This window comes from Balaenoptera borealis (assembly GCF_965194805.1).
Source record: "Balaenoptera borealis genome assembly, chromosome: 16".
Taxonomy (NCBI): domain Eukaryota; kingdom Metazoa; phylum Chordata; class Mammalia; order Artiodactyla; family Balaenopteridae; genus Balaenoptera; species Balaenoptera borealis.
In genome coordinates this window covers 70,595,642-70,623,314 of record NC_138872.1, presented here as the reverse complement: position 1 = coordinate 70,623,314, position 27,673 = coordinate 70,595,642, and positions in this window count along the sequence as shown.

Genomic DNA, 27,673 nt, shown 5'->3' with positions numbered 1-27,673 from the left:
ACATTGGTACAATATTATTAACTAAACTACAGAACTTATCACATTTCACTAGTTTGTACATGCACTCATTTTTGAAAAGGTGATTTGAAATAAAAGGTATGGAGTTAGGATATACTTATGTTAAAAACCGTATCTGGAAACACAGGGCCAGATTTCAACATCTGAAAAGATCCCGTGGAACTGAGTGGAGACTGCCTCTCCTTAGAGGGGCTTGGGTCATCATTTTTGCCGTAGTCCTTAGTGAGCTGACCTCATTTATTTACATCACCTGCCTGGCCTCTAAAGACATTTGTACTTGTGACCCTACTGCTTCAAGCCTAGCAGCAAAACAGGATGTCACCAGGAAAGAATTGCATTGTCTGATACACCACCCCTCAGATAATATATTGCCAAGCCATGATTATACAGTAAGAGGTTAGTTAACCAGAAAGACTGTGAGGTGGAAATGGGTTTGTCTCATTCCTCAGGGCTCCAGTGAAGGGACGAGAACAGTGGTGGGAGGCAAAGGCATGTGGATTTTAGCTCATCCTAAGGACGAGCTTCCTCATAATGGGATTTCACTGGAGACTAAGGCTGCTTTATGAGGTAGTGAGGCACCCGGCATAGGAGGCATTCAAACAGAGACTGAGTGGCTACCTGTTAAGAGTGTTGGAGAAGAGATACCTGTTGTAAGAGGAAGGTGAGATACTGTTATTCTGAGGACCATTTTAATGCGGAGATTCATGGTTTCTGATTCCATAACTGGAAGTCTATAGGTTAAAATACAGTGTGTGTGTGTCATGTGTGTGTGCACACACGTGCACTTGTACATGCATATGTTGTGTGATTAGCTCATTTAATCCTCACAATAACCATCTGGGCTAGAAACTATTATTCTGCCCATTTAACAAAAGATGGAACTACTCAGAGAAGCCAAATAATGTGTCCAACTCCGCTGGTGAGTAAATGAGTCTCAACTCAAACTTCTATGTCTTTGGCTTTGAAGTATCCACTGTTTCTAGCCTATCACATGCCTCCCCAACAGAGGTATCCTTTGGACAGAATTATTTTTCTATATTTCTTTTTCTCTGAGAAAGAAGGATACACACATCCACTGGCTTCTGGCCAGGGCTTAGCTCATGCACTCAGTACCTATCCAGCCCTATTGCTACCTTGATAATTTAGAAACTCTAACCCGTGCACCGGGGTAAAGCGACTTATATGAGAACTTCCAGGAGTGTTGATTAAAAATGAATAATCTCAGATCCCATACCTAGAGGTTTGGATTCAGAAGTTCTGGGCTGGAGCCATGAATGTATACCTTTCACAACCAATGGAGGTTATTCTGATGTTTAACAAGAATGGAAACTGCTGTCCTGTCCCAGCATTGGAATTTAACATTAATGACTTTGGGCAATGTTTCCACTCACGCGTGCATTTCTTATCCCATTTACTTGTGCCCGTAGAAATGAGCATGGAGCAACTCCTATGGCCAGGGTCTGTTCTAGGAATTCATCTATGAACAAAATAGACTAAGTAAATAAATAAACCCCCTACCTTCATGAAGCCTACATTCTACTGGGTGTGATTTCACTTATTTTCAATTAGATTCTGTATTCCAAGGTAGGATAGGGTACTTATAAATTGAAGGGCTGAGAGGAAATTTAAAAAGTGGTTTCTAAGTAATGCCTGCTAGGGGCTGGAAGGAGGATGGGGCAGAGGTGACTGCTCATGGGAATGGGGTTTCTTTTTTGGGTGATGAAAACGTTCTGGAATTAGATAACGGTGATGGTTGTACAATCTTGTGAGTGTCCTAGAGGCCACTGGATTGTCCACTTTAAAAGGGTGAATTTTGGGTCTAGTGGTTAGGATTCGGCGCTTTCACTGCTGTGGCCCGGGTTTGATCCCCGGTCAGGGAACTGAGATCCCACAAACCACATGGCGTGGCCAAAGGTGGGCGGAAAGATGGGTCTTCTTCAGGACTTGCATGCCAAAAGGGTGAATTTTATGGTATATGAATTACATTGCTGGTGGGAATGTAAATGGTATGACTCCTCTGGAAATGTGGCAGTTTTTTTCAAAACTAAAAAAAAAACGAAAAATGGACATATCGTATGAACAAACGATTTCACACGTGGGCATTTATCCCAGACAAATGAAGCCTTGTTTTTGCTCAGGAACTTGAACACAAATGTTCATGGCAGCTCTATTCATAATAGCCCCCAAACTGAAAATTGCTCAAATGTCCTTTAATGGGTAAATTGTTCAACACACGTGGTACATCCATGCCATGGAATACAACTCAGTAATAAAAAGGAATTAATTATTAATACACACAACTACTTGGATGAACCTCAAGGAAATTATGCTGAGTTAAGAAAAATTTCAAAAAGAATGATTCTCTTTATGAATTGTTTATGAAATAATCCAATAATAGGGATGTTAGGGATGGGGGTAAGGTGATGAGTGTGGTTATAAAACATAAGGGAATCTTGTGATAGTACAGCTGAGCATCTTGATTGTGGCTGTGGTTATACAAGGCTACAGATGTGACATAATTGCAAAGAGCTACACACACGTGCACACAACACACGCATACAGACGCATGCGTGAGTGCACGTGTATAACTGATGAAATCTGAATATGGCCTGTGGAGTCTGTGGATTGTACCAATGCCAGTTTCTAGGTTTTGATATTGTACTGTAGTTGGATAAAATGTTAACATGGTTATAACACTGAAGGAGGCTGAGGGGAGGCTACACAGAACTTTCCTGTAGATTTTTCAACCTCTGTAAATCTATAATTATTTAAAAATAAAAAGTTGCACAACATGGAGAATATAGCCAATATTTACAATAACTATAAATGAAGTATAACCTTTAAAAATTGTGAATCACTATATTGTACACCTGTAACTTATATAATGTTGTACAGCAACTGTGCTTCAATTTTTAAAAAAGTTAAAAGAAGGTGGCTAAAAAAAAAAAAGTCAAAGCCCTAAATCAGTGTGCTTAAGACTTTACTGTTTATGTAAAGTAAGCAGAAAATTTATAAACGAATTTGCTTGTATCTGCATAAACTATCTCTGAAAGGGTGCACAAAAGGCTGATAACATTTGATTAATGATAATAGGAACTGAGTGGCTTGGAGAGCACGATGAGCAGAGAAGTTGTCCAACCCCCCCTTTTGTGCCTTTTTGGATTTTGAACCATGCGAATATACTATCTATTAACAAATAAATAAATATGAAAAATAATTTAGGCAGGGGACTTCTGGTAATATGGAGTGAGCAGACACACTTTTACCTATTTATCTTATTAAGTTCAGCTAAAATCCCCTGGACATTATATATAAAACAAACACAGGAAGACTCTGAAAAGTGGAGAGAAGGCAGACTGTCAAAACCCGAGGAACAATAAATACAGTGGTGGGTTCTCTGGGATTTCTTTTGGCCTCATCTATCCTAGACTGTGTCTTGGAGAAACCAGCAATTCAGAAAAGCCAATTTCCCATTTCCATCAGCAAAGACTGAATCGAGAGCCCAGACTTCTACCCTTGCCAGGCTGTGGTGAGCTGTCCCCGCTCCTCTGCTGGGGTGGTGTCAGTGGAGACCACATGGGAGCTTGGACTTTCATCTTTACTTAGTGCTAGGAAGAACTCATTCCTCTCCTCACTGGGATAGTGTCAGAGAAGGTCTCTTGGAGAGTCAGGACTTTCACCACTGCTCAGCATTAATGAGGCCACGTGGGGAGCAGTAACCAGACTCACCTCCCTTTCCCAGGTGGTGTGGTGTCAACAGACACCAAGTAGGGAGCTTGAACTCCCATTTCTGCCCAATAGTAATAACGAGCCCCATCCCCATTGGGTGTCAATGGAGGCCAAGTGGAGAACCTGGAATTCCACCTCCAGGTGGCAGTCATGAGGTGGTGTCCCCCTCATTCAGTGTCAGAGGAGCAGTGTCAAGGGAGGCCTGCTAAAACACAAAATAAATAAGTAAATAAGACCCAGAGTCCTATAACATAATATTTTTAAATGGCCAGGTATCAATCAAATATCACTTGTCATACAAACAACTAGGAATATCTCAACTTGAATGAACAAAAAAAGAGGTAATCAACAGAATCCAGCACTAAGATGACAAAGCTGTTAAAATTATTTCACAGATATTTTAAAGTAGCTGTCATAAAAGTGCTTCAATGAGGAACTATGACCACAGCTGAAACAAATATAGGAACCCTCTGAAAAGAAATAGAAACTCTCAGCAAAGAATATAAGATCTAAAGAAGAACCAAATGAGAATTTTAGAACTAAAGAAATGCAAAAGGTGAAATAAAAATTCAATGGATGGACTTGCAGCAGAATGGAGAGGACAGAGGAAAGAACTGGTGAACTTAAAATAGAAATTACCCAATCTGAACTACAGGGAGAAAATAGAAAAAAATGAACAGAACCTCAGGGACATGCAGAATATAACAAAAGACCTAACATTTGGGTCATCACAGTCCTAAAGGAGAGGATAAAGGGTGGAAAAACTATTCAAAGTAATAATGGCTGAAAATTCCCTAAATTAAGTAAAAGCCATAAACCTACAGATTCAAGATAGCTGAGTGAACAAGACAAAAAGTCTTGAAAGTGGTCAGAAAGGAATTACACATCTCCTATAGGGGAAAAACAATTAGAACAACAGCAGATTTTTAAAATTGGAAATTGTGGAGACCAGAATGAAGTGGCACAGCACTGTTCATGTGTTGAAAACAAAGAATTATGAATCCCAAATTCTGTGTCCAGAAAAATATCCATCAGAAATGAAGGAGAAATCAAGACATATTCAGATGAAGGTAAACTAAGAGAATTTGGCGTACACATTTCCTGAAAGAATGGCTAAAGGAAGTTATCTATTCAGAAAGGAAGTAACATAAGAAGGAAACTTGGAACATCAGGAAAGAAAAAAGAGCAAAAATATGATTAAATACAATAGACTCTATTATCCATTTGAATTTTAAAAAATATGTTTGCTAGTTGAACCAAAAATTATAATACTGTTTAATATGGACTTCAATGTATGTGGAGGTACTATTTAAGGCAATTATATTACGAATGGTTAAAGGTAAAGAAGCATAAAAGGAAATGAGATTTCTAGACCTCAAATGAACTGGTAAAAATGTCAGTACAAGTAGACTGTGATAAATTATGTATATGTAATGTAATACCTAGAGCAACTGTTCAAAAAGCTGTACACTCAAAAATACTAGGTAAATCAAAATGAAATTATAAAAAAATGTTTAAGTAATCCAAAAGGAAGCAGGAAAGAGAAGACAGAGAAACTAAAAACAGACAGAACAAACAGAAAACAAAACTTTAAATGACAGACTTAAGCCCTAGCATAACAGTAATCACATTAAATATAAATAGTCTACATACAGTAATTAAAAGACAGAGATTGACACAGTGGACTAAAAAATAAAAACAAACAAACAAACAAACAAAAAAAACAGAAAAAAAGGCCCAGTTATATACTGTCTCAAAGAAACTATTTCTCAACATAGAGGTAGATTGAAAGTAAGCAGATGGGAGAGGATATACCAGAAAAAAATGAAAAGAAAACTGTAGTGGTTATTTTAATATCAGATAAAAATATTCAGAGTAATGAAAATTACCAGGGAAAGAGAGGACCATAACATAATGATAAAAGGGTCAATCCACCAAAAATAAATATTAATTTTATTTTATTTTATTTTATTTTTTTCACACACACACACTGTATTTTATTTTTACAAGAGATAAATAGACTGACACCAAGCATTGTACATGGATGACCACAACAAAAGCAACAATGATTGCAATTACCAAACAAAATATTAATTTTAAAAGTGCATGCACAAGACAAAAGACCTGCACATTATGTGACACAAAACTGATAGAAATAAAAAGAGATACAGACAAATCCAAAATTAATGTTGGAAACATCAACACCCTTCTCATGACAATTGATAAAACAATTAGAAAGTCAGCAGGGATATAGAAGAACTCAATAACACCATCAACCAACAGGATCTCATTGACATGAATACAACAATCCATCTAACAAAAGCAGAATATGCACTTTTTTCAAGTGTCCATGAATATACTAAGATGACTATATTCTGGACTATAAAATAAACCTCAACAAATTTAAAAGAATTGAAATCATGCAGAGCACATAGTCTGACCATAATGGAATATAACCAGAAATCAATAACAGAAAAACTTGCAAATTCTTGGAAACTGAATGCTATACTTCTAAACAGTCAAAATGGTCAAAAGGAAGTCTCAAGAAAAATTTAAAAATACTCTTAATTGAAAGAAAATGAAAATACAACATGTCAAAATTTTCAGGACACAAACACTGGAGCACAACTAAAACAGAATTTTTTTTCTTATTGAAGTATAATTGATTTACAATATTATATTAGTTTCAAGGGTACAGCATAGAGATTCAATATTTTTGTAGATTATACTCCATTTAAAGTTATTATAAAATATTGGCTTTACTTTCTGTGCTGTACAATATGTCCTTGTATCTTATTTATTTTATACCTAGTAGTTTATATTTCTTAATTCCCTTCCCCTATTTTGTTCCTCTCCCCAACCCCTCACCCCACTCATAACCACTAGTTTGTTCTATGTATCTGTGAGTCTGTTTATGTTTTTTTAAATATTCATTTGTTTGCTAAAATAGAAATTTATGGCATCTAATGCATATATGAGAAAAGAATAGTCTCAGTTTAATAATTTAAGCTCTCGCCTCAATAAGCTAGAAGACGAAGACAAAATAAGCAAAACAAGTAGAAGGAAGGAGATGGTAAGGATAAGAGCAGAAGTGGAATTAAAAACAGAAAAACAATAGAGAAAATCTACTGAAACGAAGAGGTAGTTCTTTGAAAAGACTACCTCTTTGGACAAACCTCTAGCAAAACTGCCAAAGGAAAAAAGAGAGAAGACACAAATTACGAATATCAGGAATGAATCAGGGGATAGCACTAGAGACCCTGCAGTCATCAAAAGAATAATAAGAGAATACTACAAACAACTCTACACACATAAATTTGACAAATTAGATGAAATGGACCAATTCCTCAAAAAACACAAACTGCCATGAAATGGGAAGTAGTTAATTTGAATAGTCCTAAAACTGTTAAGGAAACTGAATTCATAATTTAAAACCTCCCAAAGAAGTAATCTTAGGGCCCTGATGTCTTCACCGGAGAATTCTACCAAATGTAAAAAGAAGAATTAATAGCAATTCTACACAAATCTCTTCAGAAAATAGAAGAAAGGGTAAACACTTTCTAACTCATTCTATGAAGCCAACATTACTCTGCTACTAAAATTAGACAAAGGCAGTAAAAAAAAAAAAAAAGAAAGAAAGATAGAAAACTATAGATGAATTTCCCTCATGATGCTACGTGACAAAATTCTTAATGAAATATTAGTAAATAGAAGTCAACAATCTAATTATTTTATTACTTTTTAATTAATTTAATTTATTTCAGGGATGGAAACATCCCTAAATGCATTTGAATTTTGCAAATCAATGCATCATATCAATAAGCTAAAGAAGAAAAATCATGGGATCACATCCATGATGCAGAAAAATCATTTGACAAAATCCAACACCCATTTATGATAAAACTTCTCATGAAAATAAGATTGGGAGAGAAAATATTTGTAAACCATATACGTAACAAAGGACTACTATCAAGAATATATAAAAAATTATCAAAACTCAACAATAAAAAACACAATGCAATTTGAAAATGGGTAAAAGACATGAACAGACATTTTACTGAAGAGGATATATAAGATGGCAAAATAAACATGCGAAAAGGTATTCAGCATCAATGAATTTTAAGGCAATACAAATTAAGAGCACAATGACCTGTCATGACACAGCTATTAGAATAGCTAAACTTAAAAATAACGACAAAAAGCAAATCCTGGGAGGAAGTAGATTACTTGAATTACTCATAGAATTGCTGGTGGGAATTTAAAATTGCCCAACCACTCTGGAAAACAGTTTCTTAAACAAACAACAAGAAAAAAACTAAACGTATATTTATGTATGATCTGGCAATTACACTCTTGGGCTTTTATCCCAAAGAAATGAAAACTTATGTCTACATAAAACCTGTACATGACTCTTCATAGCATCTATATTTGTAATAGCCAAACTCTGGAAACCAAGAAAATGACTCTCAATACATGAGTGTATAAATAAACTGATTCATGCACCCTGTGGAATATTATGCAGCAGTAAAAAGGAATGAACTTCTGATGTCCTCAACAACTTAGATGGTTCTCAAGGCCATTATGCTGAGAGAAAGAAGCCAATCTTAAAAGATTACACACCCTGTGATTCCACTGTATATTCTTGAAATGACAACAGTATCAAGTTGGAAAATTGCCTGCATCCAAATCTGGTCTCAGGGTCTGTGTTAGCAGAACATAAACTGAACCACTATCCTAAGCCAGGCTTCTCCCTCAAGAACAAGCATCTTTCCTAAAGCTCAGAATCCTTCCTTGGAGTTAAACTCATTCCTGGTTTTGGGATCAACACGTAAAAAGGCCCAGAAGCCTAAAGCACAAATCCCATTTGGGGAAAGGTCCAATGTTAAACACATGCCCTGGAGCCGGAGATGTGGGTGGACGAAAAGACAGGCTGGGGTGGGGAAGAAGTCAAAGACTCTGGGCATCTCTCAGGCTCAGAAGTTACCATTCTGCCCTCACACGCTGGGTTGCACAGATGCAGATCACTTACAGTTCCTCACACAAGCCAATCCCTCTCCAACTTCCAGGCTTTTGCATGTACTGACTACCTTCTACTCAACCCTCAGGCCTCAACTTATATGGCACTCCCTCTGGGAAGCCTTCTTCTTGCCTGCCAACTCATTTTCTCTAAATTTCTATTTGTATTTTTATGTATGCGGAAGGTTAGTTACATGTTTCTTGACCTTGGAGAAGTGGCGCTCTGTAGAGAACGTCCTCTGGGTCCCAGCAGTACACACCCCTCCTGCCACCCAAGGGCCAGGAACCACCTGGTTCTAGAGTAGATTCTGATCTGTGTTTGCAGGCTCGGTTCCGCAGGCTGCCGGATCGTAGTTTTCTTGCTTCTGGTGTCTACCCCCTTGTGGGTGGCCTTCCCCTTGCCTGGTGTGGGTTGATTCCCCTTGTCATGTGCTTCCTTGATATTTCCTCATTCATAGCACCCTTTCACTGGAGGTAGGTGTGTGAACCGATAGGAAATTAGAACGTGGGAATGGAGGAGAAGTGCGGAAAGATGTAGGCAGGCCACCAAAGACTTGGTATAAAAGAAGGAAGTTTGCTTGTGTGTGAATCTTACATATACACATCTGCTAGTGATGCATAAAATATCTCTGGAAGGATACCCAAGAATCTGATGACATTTGTTTAGTTCCAGGAATGAGTTTAACTCCAAGAAATGAGTCTGGGCTTTAGGCAAGATGCTCGTGGAAGAAACCTGGCTGAGGGTGGTGGTTTGGTTTCTGTTCCTTCAACACGGATCCTGAGACCAGGATTTGGAGGTAGGTAGTTTATTTGGGAGGTGATCCCAAGAAGTACAAGTGAGGGAGTGGAGAAAGTGAGACAGGGCAGGGAGAAAAGCCAGCAAAGGGTGCATTCCTGAGCAGGTTGCTGCTGTGGGCCCCTGGGGCTCCATCCTGCTGAGCCCCCTCTGAGGAGCCACCTGGGTACCATCCCACTGCGGCCTGAGAAGGCTGGGCCATTGTCCACTGACCTCCAAGTCCTCTTGGTGTTCACACCCCCTGTTTGCACCAGAGCAGGTCCTGCGGTGCATGATGCAGGAGAAAGCCAGCAGGGAGGAGGAGTGTCCACGTCTTCTCCTGGAGGTTAATGTGGGCATGGATAGCATCTGCTCTGGACAGGATCCACCAACCCGCTGCCGTCCATGCGTGCAAGGACGCAGTCTGCTTCTGCTGCTGGCCTTACTGGCAAGCCCTCAGAACACACCGTCTGACGGCAAAGGGAGCAGCAAGCAACACAGTCCTGCAGGAGACCAGCCGCATTTTGGAGTAACAGAGGAAAGATGATCACCTCCCCTTTTCACCATGAAGAGGCTGAGTCTTAGAGGTCCTATGTAATGTGCCTCAGGACACTCAGTTCCTGCTAAAGAGAGACACAAATTCTCAAACCTTCCAGTATATTTTTATTGCCTCTCCTAGAGGCCAGGACTTGGCAAATATTTGCTAAGTACACATGTTAATGAACAAGATTCCTTCCTTTAGCATAGTGGGAGCTCCATGGGGGCTTACTCAAGGCCCGTCAAGCAGTAAGTATTGGCACTGGAGCCTGAAGGCCAATGTGAGATAACCTCTGGGATGTCAAGATGCTGAGACTCTCGCAGCCAAAGCAGAAGAGGAGATGCTTGTGAATTTGGAGGGGTGGCTGTTTGCCTTTTCCGTAGGCTGTGTGAGCCCAGGAAGGGTGTAGCAGTCATGATTTGGACTCTTCTTTGATATTATTCCAGTCCCAGATGGAGAGTGTCCATGTTATACGATGTGACTTCACCCTTGTGGCTATAGCTGATTAGACCTGGGTGGATTAGGAGATGCAATCTTTGACTGGGATGATTAAATCAGAGCCTTTTAGAGAATATGAAGTAAGACACACAGAAACTGTAGTTGGATGCTGGTGAGTTCTTGGCTTGGAAGGCCATCTGGAATCAGGGTCAGAGCTGGGGACTTGGCAGTTCAAAGTTAAAGGGGATTTAAAAAGCCACGAGCTTCCTTAGGAATTCCTTCTATCACAAGTGACGGAAAATTAAAAACAAATTAGCTTACACACAGAAAGGGGATTTACTGGTTCAGGCAACTGTGAAATCCGGGATAATGTAGGCATCAGGGAGGTACTTGACGCAGGGACTCGAATGATGTCATACAATCTACTTCTCTCTTCATGGCTGAGCTCTGCCCTACTCCACGTGCTGGCTTTACTCTAAAATAGGATTTCTCTTGGTAGTTGCAAGATGACTCCAGCAGCTCCAAAACCTACATCCGCCATCTTGAAACCTCATGGTAAAGACGGAGAGTGTCTTTCCAAGATGTTCCAGCAAAGCTTCACTGTATCTTATTGACTCTGGTTGGACCATGAGAATTAACTTCTGGGACCAGAGGGAACCTAATGAGATGATTAGCTAAAGCCTGGCAACAAGTTGCATCCCTAGCTTTAGTCAAGTAGATCTTGACCAAATCATATGGAGTGACAAAGGGAAGGAGAAGATCCCCAAACATCTGGAAGAAGAATGATTGGATGTTGGGTAGTCCGTTACACCATTGCTAAATGGAAGATGGGTGTATGCAGAGAGGAGAATTGAGCCAGTACCTAGGGTAAGAGAAAGAGTACCCTGATCTTATAGAGAGGGACAGAGAAAGACCAACGGAAGGAAAAAGAGAGGGAGAAACCCCTTTAGTTCCTCCCTTTCTCAGTTTCTTATCCATTCCCAAAAATCCCATGTGGAATTACCTTTGTGTCCTTACAATGAACCTCCCTTTTTTCTCCAGATGGATTTCTGTTTCTTACCACCACCAGCCCTAAACTCAGACAGAGAAATGCTCAGTTACCCTGGCCACCCGGACAGATGGCTGGATTGACACAACAGGTAGGGGAACCTCATGTCTAGATGCAATTTAATTGATGAATCATGAGCTCCCACAATTTCAGCATTAATTTCACGAGCTGCAATTGTCTCCCCAGTTACTAAGCACTGTTAGTCCTAATTAACCAGTTTACAGGCAATTTTTCAAACTATCAAGTAGTTAAATAAAATAATGAGCTTGGCTGAGGAGGACTGGAAAGGCAGTGAGTTCACTGGGGAAATAGTGTTTTATTACCAATTCCACTCAGGGTTAAGCTACAGAGGTATTTTTTTTCCACTTTCCTCCTAATCGTACCTTCAAGTCAGGAGAATTGTGTCAGGATATTAAGATGAAAGATGCTTCTATGTTTCCCTTATAAACGAACTCGATTTAATTCATGATTACACCCAGCTAATTTGGATGCCTTAACGATCCCTTTTGCAGGGAAAGGAAATAGGATGAATGAGTCATGCCTACCTCTTCCGATGACATTTCTAAGGAATTTCTCTATTAGAAAACAAAATCTTAAAAAATCATATTCCTCTGTTGTCAGATGTGTTTTTGGACTTTGACAGTCTTTCATTTTGATGAGTTGAGTCCACGGAAAGTTGCAGGAGAAGTAAAGGGAGCAGACCAACCCGTCAAAATACTGAAGTCCTAAGTCCTTCATTATCCGGCCTTGCTTGTCTTTCCCTGCTCCTGCTTTCCTGCTCCTTACCTGGAATCCTACATCAGGTGCCCAAAAAATGCCCGTTGAAGGAAGGAGCGCTCCCCTCCCTAGCTCAGCACTCCTCCTGTGCACCCCACCTTGCTGGCCCCTAGGGGGCGCTGCTCCCCCTTGAACACTTGGCCGAAGTCTGGAGGAGCCGCTCTGTTCCTTGTTCCCTTGAGCAGAGCTGACATTTCCACAAAGAGCATCGCTGAAAATGCGTGAGGGGCTGGGGAAATAAACAAGGAAGATGCAGGAATGCATAAAATGTTCATGTTTCCTTGTGATCCTGAGAATTCCAATCAAAGTGGCTGAGAGCTTTGCTAGGCTCAACTATATCTGGTTTCTGCTGGCTGGATATGGCTCTGTCTGAGCCTCTCCCCTCCCCATCTCTGTGTGGCCAGAGCCAGCTGTTTTACATGCCGAAGGACACTTTGCCCCCATCCTAGGACTGTAATAAAAAGTCTCTCCCTTTAATGAATTCCAGTGCTTTCCCCAAGTCAAGCATCTCTCCCCATATTCAAGACACTCGCACTTTGTCGAAAGCCATGTTCTCAAGGTGAGGTCTCTGTACCAGCAGCATCAACATCACCTGGAAACCTGTTAGAAATGCAAATTCTCAGGCCCCACCCCAGACCTTCTGAAATAGAGACTCTAGGGGTGAGCCTAGAAATATATGGTTTAACAAGCCCTCCAGCTGATTCGGAAGCACACCCAGGTTTAAGAACTTCTGGAATACAGAAGCCAGTCCAGTCAGGATGCAATGAAGAATCTATTCTGTGAAGGTCATGGCTGTCTGCCATGGTTGCAGCTCTCAGAAGCCTGGAAAGAGGGGCTGCATATTAGGGACACCATAAGAATAACTTTTGACTATGAATACCTCAGGAAGAACTCCGGGGGCCCTGCAGAAACCAAACCCAACTCCTGGGCCCCAGACCTAACTCCCTGGCTCATCTTTTATAATTTAAATTTTACAATAAAAATTGTATATACTTAAGGTACATAGCATGATGATTTGATATACATATACATAGTGAAATGATTAATATTGTCAAACTAATATATCATCTCCTCATACAATTACCATTTTTTGTGATGAGAGCATCTGAAATCTACTCTCTTGGCAAATTTTCAGTATTCAATGCATTATTATTAACTGTAGTCATCATGCTGTACAGTAGACCCTAGACTTACTCATCCTACATAACTATAACTTTGTACCCTTTGACCAACATTTGCCCTTTCCTTCTCCCTCTAAAGAGTAGCTTTACTCTTTAGACGGAGCTGTCATTCTCCAGATTTGCCTCAGTCCCCACCACTCTCTATTGTATCCCCAACACTGAGGTTGACTGTCAATCACCATTTATCCTTGTGCTTGTCCTGTTATTTTACTTATTTTGCATTTTTGGGAATGCAAAAACCAAATCTGGGATCCATACTGTTTTTATCAGAAGGGAGAGAAGATGTAGACCAAAGAGGATCAAGGGTTTTAAGAGAAATGCAGGATTAATTTGACAGGATTAATTTCTTGAGGAGGTGAAGAATAAATGTAAATGTTTAATCTGAAAGCCAAACAGAGTTTCCATTAAAAGAATACAACTTAAGATGGCAACTAAATATACATTAGTCTAAATCGTTCTTTACCTTTTGGCTGAATAATCATTTACATTTGGGACCCCTATATTATGATCATCAGTGTCTTCTTAATAGGTCCCAGTGTCTTGTAGTGAGTTTACTCTCCTGGTTCTGCAATTACATTATACTCTGCTCATGAGTGACAGACCAAGTGATATATGCCAGATTCTGAAAGCACACTTGAGAAAGGGTCTCTGCCATGCCCATCAGCAATGTGGATCAGAAATGAGAAGGTGGCCAGGATCTGGTGGGGCAGGTTAGCTAGGTTGTGAATGCTGCTTTAACAAGGGATCACAGGAGGGCTTTGTGGACACTGGCACCACCTGAGCAGGTGTTCAAACCTGTGGAAGTCCAAACTAGCAGGTGGTTAGAATTAGGAAAAAAGTTCTGGAAAGAATTGATAAGCTGGACTTTGTTAAAATTAAGCATTTCTTCTCTGTGAAAGATACTACTGTCAAAAGAATAAAAAGTCAAGGCACACACTGGGAAAAAAATATTTGCCAAAGACATCTGAGATATTAACCAAACTATACAAAGAAGTCTTACAACCCAACAACAAGAAAACAAACAACCTTGTTAAAATAAGCCAAAGTAATAGACTCCGCACTGAAGAAGATATACAGATGGCAAATAAGCATATGCAAAGATGCTCCACATCATATGTCATCAGAGAAATTAACATTAAAACAACAGTGAGGGCTTCCCTGGTGGCGCAGTGGTTGAGAATCTGCCTGCCAATGCAGGGAACACGGGTTCAGGCCCTGGTCTGGGAAGATCCCACATGCCGTGGAGCAACTGGGCCCGTGAGACACAACTACTGAGCCTGCGCGTCTGGAGCCTGTGCTCCCAACAAGAGAGGCCACGATAGTGAGAGGCCCGCGCACCGCAATGAAGAGTGGCCCCCGCTTGCCGCAACTAGAGGAAGCCCTCGCACAGAAACGAAGACCCAACACAGCCATAAATAAATAAATAAATTAATTAATTAAAAAAAAAAACCAACAGTGAAATACCACTACATACCTATTAGAATGGTCAAAATCCTGTACATTGACAACATCAAATGCTGGCAAGAATGTGGAGCACCAGGAGTTCTCTCTCATTGCTAGTGGGAATGCAAACATGGTATCGCCACTTTGGAAGACAGTTTGGGAGTTTCTTACAAGACCAAACATACTCTTACCATGTGATCCAGCAATTATACTCCTTGATATTTACCCAAATACTCCTTGGCATTTACGTCCACACAGAATCCTGCACATGGATGTTTGTAGCAGCAAAATTTGGAAGAAATCAAGATGCTGTTCAGTAGGTGAACGGATGAATAAACTGCAGAACACTCAGACAGTGGAGTATTATTCAGCACTAAAAAGAAATGAGCAATCAGTCCATGAAAAGACATGGAGGAAGCTTAAATCACATTAATAAGTGAAAGAAGTCATGTTGAAAAGGCTACATACTGTATGATTCCAACTATATGACGTTCTGAAAAAGGCAAACCGTGAAGACAGAAAAAGATCAGTGGTTGCCAGGGATTGAGGGGGAAGGAGGGATGAATAGGTGAAGCAGAGAGAATTTTTAGGGCAGTATACAGAATACAATTTATTCTGTATGATGCTATAATAGTGGATACAGGTCATTACACATTTGTCCAAACGCATAGAATGTACAACACTAAGAGTGAACCCTAATGTAAACTGTAGACTTTGGATGATAATGATGTACCCATGGAGGTTCATCAGTTATAACAAATGTACCATTCAGGTCGGGGGTGTTGATAATAGGGAAGGCTGTGCATGTGTAAGGACAGAAGATATACGGGAGACCTCTATATCTTCTGCTCAATTTTGCTGTGAACCTAGAACTGCTCTAAAAAATAAAGTCTACTTTAAAGAAAAAGTTCTGCAGAAGTGAGCATACAAAGTCTGGTGGTTAGAGACCATTTAGTTATCTACTGTTATGCAATAAACCACCCCAAAACTCAGTGACTCCGGTGGGCTGTTCCTCTGCTGTTTTGGCCTGGGCTCACTCATGTGGCTGAATTCAACTGCAGAGTTGGTTTGGCTGCAAGATGCAAGATGGCCCAGTCGGCATATCCGGCACTTAGTGCTGGCTGTTGGCTGAGGCATCTTGGTTCTCCTCTACGTGCCCTCTTATCCTACAGGAGGCTAGACTAACTTCCTTGCGCAGTGGTGTCAGTATAGTGTTCCAAGAGAGTGAGTGCCCGTGCACAAGCACTCATCAAACCTCTGCTTGCACCATGTTTGCACGTGCCCCTTTGGCCAAGCCCAGAGACAGTGTGGAGAGGAACACAAAGGGTGGAAAATGGGATGGGTGATGCACTGGGACCCTTACTGTAGCAAACTACCTAGGGCAGCACAGTAGTGAGAAGTCAACTCATTCCCAGTGTGACCCTCTACCAACCGGCCCTGAGACAGTGAAGTTAACCCTCTGGTAGGGTGATCCATCGACACATTCATTTGTTTCTTGGTTCTTTTTTTCTCTTTTTTTTTGTAGCTCTTCCTCAAAGTATTTATTTATTTAAATTTTTATTTTATATTGGAGCATATATTCCATTGTATATATGTACCACATCTTCGTTATCCATTCATCTGTCGATGGACATTTAGGTTGCTTCCATGTCCTGGCTATTGTAAACCGTGCTGCGTTGGGGTGCATGTATCCTTTCGAACCGTGTTTTTCTCTGGATATATACCCAGGAGTGGGATTGCAGGATCATATAGTAGATCTAGTTTTAGTTTCTTAAGGGACCTCCATACTGTTCTCCATAGTGGCTGTACCAATTTACATTCCCACCAAGAGTGTAGGAGGATTCCCTTTTCTCCACATCTTCTCCAGCATTTATTTTTATTTCTTTTTTAACATCTTTATTGGAGTATAATTCCTTTACAATGGTGTGTTAGTTTCTGCTGTATCACAAAGTGAATCAGCTATACATATACATATATCCTCATATCTCCTCCCTCTTGCGTCTCCCTCCCACCCTCCCTATCCCACCCCTCTAGGTGGTCACAGAGCACCGAGCTGATCTCCCTGTGCTATGTGGCTGCTTCCCACGAGCTATCTATTTTACATTTGGTAGTGTATATATGTCCATGCCACTCTCTCACTTTGTCCCAGCTTACCCTTCCCCCTCCCTGTGTCCTCAAGTCCATTCTCAACGTCTGTGTCTTTTTTTTTTTTTAATTTTTATTGGGGCAGCACCACCTGCCTTTTAAAATGTGGTTCGATTCCCTCTCTTAAAGTTGGTGCAGTAAACTGATAATTAAGCAATTAAGCATCAAAAGGAGGCTCTAAGAGCCCTGGCACTTGTTCAGACGACCAGGGAAGAAATTACAATGGAGAGAAAGGACAATTAATCAGAGTCCTCCTTTCAAAGGATGTGTGGGTCCCAGGGGCCCGCACTCAGAACGGTCCAGGTCAGGTGTCTGGAGAGCTCTGGCTTTGGTGGTGTGAGTGAGTCCTGGCCAGACCCTACTTTTCCAGGGGCCTGACATCTCTCCTGCCCCTGCCATTGCATGGCTTGTGTGGGGATGGGCTTCTTAGACTGGGATCTGAACAGGGGGAGGGCCTGCGGGCTATGCTGATGGACTAGAAAATATGGCCCATCTTCCAGGGGTGTCAGCTGTCCTCAAAGGATTGAGATTATGGATGCTTAAATATATCAATTGGTAAACAGTTTAAAACATCATTTTTTTATCTGAAGTAAACATCTCTTCATTAAAAACATTCTGTGCCAGGCACTTTTCCCAGCCCTGGGAATACATCAGGGCATGAAACAAACAAAATTCCTGGCCACATGAGGTTTATATTCTAGTTGGAGGAGACAGATACTAAATTGATGAATAAGTAAAGTGTCCAGGATGTCAGATTGTGGTAAGCATAATGCAGAAAAATAGAGCAGGGGAAGGAAATAGGTGATGTTGTGGGTGTAATTTATACAGGATGGTAAGGAAGAGGTTGAAATGATAAGGAAACGAAACTTGTGAAGATTCCCATCCCATTTGAATTACTCAGGCAAAGTCCCTTCATCTCCTGTCTGATCTCCCGGACAGTCTCCTAACTGGTTTCTCTGTTCTCACTTTTTCTCCTTCTGGTCTGTCCTTCCCACTCCAGCCAGAATAGCCTTGACCCATTCAGATCTGATCCGATCACTCACCTGCTTTAAAAATCCAAGGTAATTCCCATTCATCAGTGGTAAGAAACCAAATGCCTGCAGGCACCAGGCAGGGAGTGAAAGTGGGTCGAGTGGTAAGGTTGGGGCTGTGTCGGTATGAAGAACATGAGATGGATCCAAAGGGACCACTGCTCCTCAGCTCCAGGCAGTAGCTGAGAAGAAATATGGACCCGGTGTTGCCAGAGTTTGAATTTTTTAAATGAGAATTGAAATCCTAATAGTGATGCAAAATCTTCCCACTTTTCAAATGTTGGCAGTTACTTAAAAGAATTTTAAACACTAAAGGGCCAAAAAAATATGCCTATGGGCCAAAGCTGGGTCCCTCGGGCCACCAGCTCACAAGTTCTGGCGTAGAGGATGAAATCCAGCACTCCTGGCATCTCATCATCTGTGCTTACTCACTTCCCCAGCCTCTTTGCCTCTGTCACCAACTTCCCCAAAGATACACAACACCTTTGTTTCAGCAACAGTAAAGTGAAGGATGTTCCCTAGATCCACCAGCCTCTTTCATGTCTTTGGGCTACTCTTCACTCTATACAGAATGGCCAACTCCTATCCACCCACAGGACCCCACTCAAAATCGCCTTCTTTGTGAATCCTTCCATTACCCTCCAGACAGTCATAATTCCTCCTTCTTCAGAACTTTCATAGCACTAGGCACAGGGGTTTGCTGTTAGTTACAGCACATTACATGGTAAATTGTTCATCTGTTGGTCCTCTCTACCTATCTGTGACTCTCTTGAAGCGGGGACAGCTTTTTGCATGTCTGTTTTGCAAGTCCCTTGCAGAACATTCTAAGAAAAGGTGCCTGATAGATGGGTGAGAGGGCAATAAAGTTTACCAGTGAGGACCTTAGACTCTGAACACAGACAGACCTCCAGTAAACTCTTAGTTCCATAATTTACATGTCTACAGCCGACTTTGCTCACTTGTAAAATAGGTGTAATGATGAAAAGGGCTTATACCTGTAAAATGCTCTTTGATGCCTGACACATAGTCAGCTCCCAATAAATGTTCCAAAAGATCAAAAGGAAGAGAAATCAATTTCTACCTGTGGATATAGAAGAGTGGCTTTCAAAAATCTCCTCCTTTTCTCTGGAACCCAGAGGCCTGCCTTTAATAAAGACAAATCTCCACGTTGCATGGAACCGAGGGCCCATGTGTTAATTCCATGATGGAGCTGGTTCCAGGAAGACGAAGCCCAGCCAGTATTCTGGCCCCTTGCTCTCACAGGACTTCACGGTCCTTGTCTTAGACCCTCCCCACTTCCCTTCCAAGCACAGCATTTCAGTAGCTTTAAGCATTTTTCTTTTTAAATCTGAGATTCTTTCTTCTGTTAATAGCACTAAAAATATATAAACTTCTGAGTCTTAACAGCTCTAAACATGGATACTAGTCTCTTATTTGATCCCCGCAACAGTCCCCTAAAATAATTAGGGCTACTTTTCATTAAGAACCTGAGACCCAAAGAATACCATTGACAACCTCAGGAGCATGTCACAGAGTCTTAAATGGCCCTTACCTCACCCAAACATCATTCATTTGACAAATGTCGATGAGCACCTACTCTGTGCCGTGCAGAGAATACAGAGCAAGCAGGTGAGACAACAATCCCCTGTCCCAGGGAGCTTACATTCCATGTCCAGACCTGCTGGATGGAGTTCCAAACCTGCCCGTCGGCATCACTGAACCAGGTGTGGATTCCTGGATTGATTTAATTCATGCTTCCTGAGCACTGTCAAGATGTGGTCAGAAGTTCACAGTCAAGGTGTGGGCAGGGTTGGTTCCTTCTGGAGGCTCTGAGGGAGGATCCTATCCATGTCTCTCTCTCCGAGCTTCTGGTGGCTGCTGGTGACCCTTGGCTTATAGACGCTTCATTCCTGCCTCTGCCCCAGGCTTCACACTGCTTTCTCCTCTACGTATCTTCTCCCTGTCTCTTGTAAGGCCACCTGTGATTGGGTTTAGGGCCCACCTTATCCCAAGATGATCTCCTCTGGAGATCCATAGCTTAATTACATCTGCAAAGACCCTTTCCCCAAATAAGGTCACATTCCCAGGTTCCAGGGGGACATATCTTTTGGGGGTGGGGGGGTATCATTCAACCCACCACAGGGAATTTCACAGAAAGCCTGATTATCCGGGCTGGGTGCGGGAACTTCTCTTGTCCAGGCTGTAGAAATGAAATCTGGAAGGATGACACCCCGTATTCCTGGTGTGACAGGTCAGTGCTCACTGCCCAGCAGCCCGTGGGGATGGGGAGAAGCAGCCCCAGGCTTGTGGACACAGAGCCTCTCAGAATCTAAAGCAAGGCCTCCCTCCAGACGATGAATGCACCTGAGTGGTACCCAGCGATCAATGGCAGCGGAGGTTAGTATTTCCATGATCATCATGCACTCTAAAGGAAAGGAGAGGGTGGGCATGGCAGCATCTGGAAATTATCCTACTGAAAAATATTTTTATGAGCAGACACAACCTTGCTCCCACGTAAGGTAAGTCAGATGACCATTTGTGTGAGACTGATGGTCTTCAGGAATCTCAGGGAGGTCACGCTCAGTGAATTCCAGATCCTGCATCACTTTTTAGAAATCGGGTTGCACAGTGGTTAAGAACCTAGGTTTGGAGTCACCTATAAGGTGGCCTTGGGCAGGTTACTTGCCCCCTCTAAGCCACAGTCTCCTTGTGCAGAATGCTATGAGTTATAACAGCATCTATTTAACAGAATTGTGGTCATTAGTAAATTAGAATGTAAATGTACAGTTCTTAGTACCATATCTGGCTGATAGTAATAGTCAACGTATTTTAGCTACTTATTGTTTTTAATTCAATTCCCATTTTTTAAAAAAAATTTTTATTGAAATATAGTTGATTTACGATGTTGTGTTAGTTTCAGGTATACAGCAAAGTGATTCAGTTATACATATATATATATATATATATATATATATATATATATATAAAAATATATATATATTCTTTTTCTACATTCTCTTCCATTATAGGTTATTACAAGATATTGAACATAGTTCCCTGTGCTATACAGTAGATCCTTGTTGGTTATATATTTTATATACAGTAGTGTGTATATTTTAATCCCAAATTCCTAATTTATCCCACCTTTCCCCTTTGGCAACCATAAGTTTGTTTTCTAAGTCTGTGAGTCTGCTTCTGTTTTGTAAATAATTTCATTTGTACCATTTTCTTTTAGATTCCACATATAAATGATAGCATATGATATTTGTCTTTGTCTGGCTTACTTCACTTATGGTGATAATCTCTAGGTCCACCTATGTTGCTGCAAATGGCATTTTTTCATTCTTTTTTACAATTCCCATTTTGTTATGAAGGACTTCTCCTTTTCATGACCCTGATAGGGTTCTCCACCCAGCCATCCTAGAATGCAGAGCACATCTGGGTAGAAATAAGTCTCGGGATGTTGGCATAAGTAAAGGGTTCTGCTAACCTGGATTTGCTCTCTCTGTTTATCCAGGTAAAGTATCATTATATAACGATGCTGGTATGGGTTCTTCATTTTTAAAATAATGACTGCATTTTTCAAACTGTATCTGCTCGTTATAAGTAATTCAAATGGTGCCAAAGTAGGAAGAAGGAAGTAAAATAAATCACCCCAAATCTTAATGCCTAAAAATAACCATTGTCAGCATAATGTGTCTATCAGTCCAGACAGCTCTCTAGCCTATATTCAGAAAGACAGACAGACAAACAGCAAGAGATACTGTAGTAAATAGAACCATATATTTGCTATTTAAATAAAAGTTTTTAAATTAAACTTTCCTAAATGAAACAGAAGAAAAAGCAATTTAAAACTGAAGTATTTGCTAAAATTTAATTCTTCACCATAAATATTATCCTTGTAAGAGCCCTCTAAGGTTAAGAAGAAAACATTGACAGAGGTAGAAGTCAATATTTTTTAACTGCATATTTTAATTTTGGATAATATGGGGTGACTCTCGATAAGAAGGATGAAGAAACACAAGCTGTATCCTACCCAAACGTCCCCAACCTTATTGATTTTGTTAATTATGTCTTTACTTTTACTTCACCACCATGGATTAATTTATGCTTTGTTCTGGAACACTCAAGCCCAGACTAATGAGTCTAGAATCGGTAATTAAATGAACTCGGTGCCCACAAGGTTGCTTACCAAAATTCCTCATTCCCTAGTTATTTGTTTTGTCTTAACTGGTAATATTTCTATTATTATATCATTATTCCAGATGAGCTCAGGGGTGCTATAATTTCTGATTTATTTCACCCTTGAAATAAACATTCCCAGAGAATGTTGGCCCTGTTGCCTTCATGCTGAGTACATGAAGGAATGTTCTAGAATTATAGGTTCCTCTCCTCAGACCTATATGAACATTGCTCCATTTTCTTCCTGATGTTTAATGCAGTGATGGGAAAGTCTGAAGCCACCTTGATTTTTCCTCTTGTTTGGGACTTGCTCTGTACCTGTCCATATTACTGAAGTTTAGTAAGATGAAAAGATATGTCCTGGGGTTGGTTTCTCTGTACCACTTCTTTGCAGAAGAGAATATACACTTTCATTCTGCAGATTCAGCTTTTCCTTCTGATTTCAGGAAATTTTTCCTCTAATATGTTTGCATTTTTTCCTTTTGTATTTGTTGATTTCTGTACTGTGGGGACATCAGTGATCTCAATGTTGGATGACTTTGCCTTCCTGATTTACCTGCTACCTGTCTATGTGCTTTAACTTCAGGGTCTTATTTCTCTATTTTGACTGTAATTATATCAAGACTTTCTTCTATGTTAGTAAATCAATTTTCAGTTCCCTCTATTTTTTTCTTTGATGCTTCTAAATTACTAATTCTGCATGAATATTATTTGGTCTCAGTTTGCCTTCTTAGCTCTGTAATCTTCCCATACACCTGATTCTTTGAGAAAATCTTTTGGTCTTTGGATTCCCACTTTGCTGACGCCATGTTCTAATTAGGTTCTTTGCCATGAAGCACCTGTGCAGTATTTCTTCCTGTTCCTTGGGGACGTTTTTTTCCAGACAGCATCCCTCATCTCTATGTTCCATTTTGTGTGTCTTCCTTTTTCTCTCTGACCTCATAGTAGGCTTGCATTGTTGCTGTACATTTTCTTTCTGTTTTGTTTTTGTTTCCACTTGCTCTGATAGGGGATGGCTGAATTTTCCTTTATTCTCTTTCCAGACTCGTTTGTTTGACTTCTAAACCACCGCTTGAGGGCTGGAATCTTGTGTTCCAGCTACTTCTCTGTAGCTTGAGGCCATACGAGCTGGCAGGTGGAAGGCAGGTGGGGTGAGCTGAACAACCAGATTGTTTTCTCCCCAGAGATTGTTGATTTCTCTATGCCAGGGTCCATCCACTACATGGGCTGTATCTTGGGGGATTCCCTCTGCCTTCAAGCTGTTTCCAGTTCAAAGCGGTGATGTGAGCCTTTGTCTCCATCAAAGGTGCCAGCACTTGTTTGCTCTTCTGTTTCACCCAGCTCTCCCCAGCAGCCCACGTGACCAGCCTCACTCACAGTCAGAGGAGGAAAAGAGCACCTCACCTCCATCCACTCATCTCCTGATTGACCACTGAGGATACATAGGATTCTGTTAACTCGTCAGGACCATATCTGGGGCATGGGGAGGAGGTGAGAGGTTAGGAGTTTTACTTATAAAAGAAAACTTTTTTCTTTTCTTTTCTTGGTGAAGCATTTTAAAGATTCTGGTGTAATGTATCCTCCTTTCGTTCATTCTTGTTACTATCATGATTATTACTGATTACCTTTTTGGTTATTCTTACTATTGTTTGCTGATTTCATTTCATATTGAGGGAGAAAGATTCTATGATAGTTTTTTTTTTTTTCATCTTTACCCAGAAGATCCTTTAATAAGTACTTATGAAAAAGTTCTTTAAAAAGGTGAGGCTGAACATGGCCCTTGGAAAAGAGAGAATACAACTTACTCTATAGGTTAGCTTTGGCACGTATATGTTTATATGAACCTTTATGTTGTAAAGTATATATAGTCTGCAATAATTCTTGCTTCTCCTCCACTCCAGTTCCTTGCAAATTCTGAGTCTCCTGCTCCCCTTGGGCACCCAACTCTTCTTCCTGAGGGAGGAGGGAATGGTGATTAGAAACAGGATCTCTGCCTGGGCTACTTGGGCTCTAATTCCAGCTCTACTCCTTTGTGGTGAAACCCTTGGCAAATTATTAACTCCTCTGAGCTTTATCTTCTTCGAATTTCCCAGGCCTATTGTAGGGTTAGGTGAATGAATACATGCAAATTTAGGACAATATCTGGCACATGGTGAGTGTGAGGTCTTATTGTTTTCATAGCTTTGCACCACTGTAACCGTGAGTGCTAATTGGCCAATGAGAATGATCTCCCCACCAGCTGTTCTATCTTTGGTGTGGGGTGCAACATGCTAGGGGGACGGGGGAGTCACTTTCTTGCTTGGTGGAGCTGACCTCATTGCTGAGCAGAGCCATCATGCCTCCTGCACCCACCTTCAACAAACCCTCAGCAGTAGTCATGAAGGTCGGGTTACCATTGTGAATGAGAAATATTGCCTGCCATATCAGTAAACAGAGGATGTTGCAGCCATCAAGCCATCACATTGCAGCCTCCCTGATGGTGAGCCCTGAGGGCACTCAAGATGGAAACAGGTTGCCCACCATCAAGCAGTCAGCTGCTGCAGCCAACCCCCACCCCCATGGTGCACCCTGTGGAGACTCAGGATGAGAACACACAGGATACTGGCCCCAGATAGCTGAGGTGCATATCAAAGGAATGATTTCCATGAGCCCAGACTCTTGCATCTTTCCATACATAGAAAAGCGCTATATCCCTCAACTTGAGGTATCTGGTTTTCTTTAATTAACAGTAATCTTTTGATGTTCCGACTACCTGCCCTTTGTTGCAAAAACTCCTACATATCCTGGCTCCCCCGCTTGTCTCTTCTGAGCAGTCCCTCAGAACTACCTGAGATACTGTGTCCCGGGCTTAAGTCCTCAGTTTTGTCCGCCGAATAAAACAAAATTCTCAACTCTTAGCTTGTGCATTCTTTTTTTTTTCAGTTGACACCACTCTTGAACTAGACACTTTCCAGGCTTCATGCGAAGGTTTGTGTGGGATGTGGTCCCTTCTCTGTTGTTCATGTTCCCCCTTTGGCTTTCTATGACCCCTTTGCTCTGAACACTGATTCAAGATGATGTGTGAATTGGCTTGACTATGTAGATATATATCAAATCATCACATTGTGCACCTTAAATAGATAAAATTTTAATTTTTAATAAATGGCATTAGAAACCCAGGGGGAAAATATCCTCTCTTAACATTTTGCTTCATCCCATGTAGGCTCTCTGAGGCTGCTGTGGGTCCGGAGTGTGTTTTATCTCCCATCTTCTCCAGCTCCAGTAACACGGTGCCAGGGAGATTTCCCTGGCAGTCTCCCCTGCAGGCACCCCCAGCCTAGCTCCTGGGGAGGTGCTGCTAGGGTGGGGAATATGTCCTCAGCTCAGCTCAAGCCAACATGGGCTGTACATTCATCTTGCTGCTATGAACTTGGCAGTCTGTTCATTACGTCGAAGTCTGGGCTCCTTCCTGTTTTCCTAACCCTCCAGCTCCCACGTTATACTGAAGTTCAGTTATATTGAAACCCCACTGGATTGGTTGGGACCATGGCCCTCTGTTTCCCTGGCTTTTCTCCCTAGAGCCCATCCAGATTTTGAGCAGTATTTATCTCTTTACCCACTGCTTGCCCTGCCCACTGGATTGGCCCTTGGTGGCTGTGAAGGATCAGATTATTATTCAGCCAATATTTATTACCTTACCCCCTCCCACTGAAGGTGGTATATACATCTCAGTCTCTGGATTTGAGGCTTGGCCATGTGATTTTTTTGGCCAAAGAGATATTGGCTGGCATGACATAAGCGGAGGTCTTAAATATACTTGCATGGTTTGGTTTCCCTCTGGAGCTCCTGTGATAACCACAAGAACATACACTGGGTAGTCACTGCCTTTTCGACCTGGGCCTGAGAACACGGAGCAGATGTGAACCCAACCTATAGCCTGGAAGCAAAGCTAGCCAATCTGCAACCTGACAGAGTCAGTTGAGACACCACTGGTCTTCAGAACCTGTAAGCATAAGAAAAAATGCTTGCGGTTGTAAGATGCTGAGTTTTGAGGTGGTTTGTTACACAGCACTATTGTGTGTCAATAGCTGACTAATACATGGACTAGGATGCTACATTAAACTTTGTTCCATAGGCCCCGCCTACATTAAGAACAGCCTTATGGATTACTTTTCCCAACCCCAATCTCAATTCCATTCCTCTCCACCAACACATGTGCCTGGTGTCCCAGCCTGTCATGCACCTAACCCCACCTGGTGTCATACAGGTTATTAACTCAGTCAATATACTCAGTGGCCAAAAAAGATACCGGTATTGCAATCCCCAGAAGTAATCAACATTCTGCAACACAAGGATGTAAAAAACTACATCTAAGTGAAAGTTCAGGCACGAACCCTCAGACAGAAGACACAGGAAAGAGGCTTTAGCTGAAAAGACTTGAAGGCTGCTTATGTAATATTCTCATGCCTTTTGTAGGTAGAGGTATAATTATTTCATTATGTTTTCCTGTGAAGTGTGAAAACTCTCTTTACCAATCCTCTTAAATTAGTTAAATATAATATTCAGCGAGACAGGAGACAGAGCAATGTTAATTGAAAGTGGAGAGGTGTTTATAGGTTGATATGGTGCAGCCAACTGTGACTAAAATGAATGTTTGGGGGTTCCTGCAACTGCCTGATACCCTCAAGTTTATTCTATATTTCCAATAGCAGCTCCTGGCACCCAGAGAGTCTTGCTCAATGTGTCACAATTCCAGCATGCCTTGAAGAAGATTTCTTTGAATTGGGTCAAAGAAGATGTGATTTTAATTAAATTCCATTTGTAAGTTTTTGCCTGATGAGGTGTCAAGGACAATGAGGGGATTTTAAAAAATTCATCTTATTCTGGATAGATTGTTGGTAAAATCATCACTGAAGCCTGTCCCTGGTCTTACCTTGGAGTTTATCAAGGCTGGGGTTGCTCCATCATCTATATCAGACCACAGTTAGAATCTCTGAGATTACAATGGTGTGGACATTGCAGGATATTAAGAGACAAAGACTAGTCAAAGGGTTTAATTCTACCTCTGTTCTTTTTGAAATGCAGTATCAAGTTATCTCTGCCCTGCTCCGGCTTGAAAGTGAGTTCTTCAACTGTCTGACCAGTCCTAGATTCCATTATTTATTTGGTCAATGGAGCAAATGTCAGTAGAGTATCCCAAGACCCCCCAGCTGAGCCCCCAGCATGACCCCCCAGCATGACCAATGACCCTGCCTAAAGAATGAGCTGGCATACTTTGATCCCTTTTTTAACTTCCCTCAGGGCAGAAATTGTAGGAACATGCTGGCATCCAATCACACCTTAATTTATTTGGAAAACCTAGGGTATGTTTGT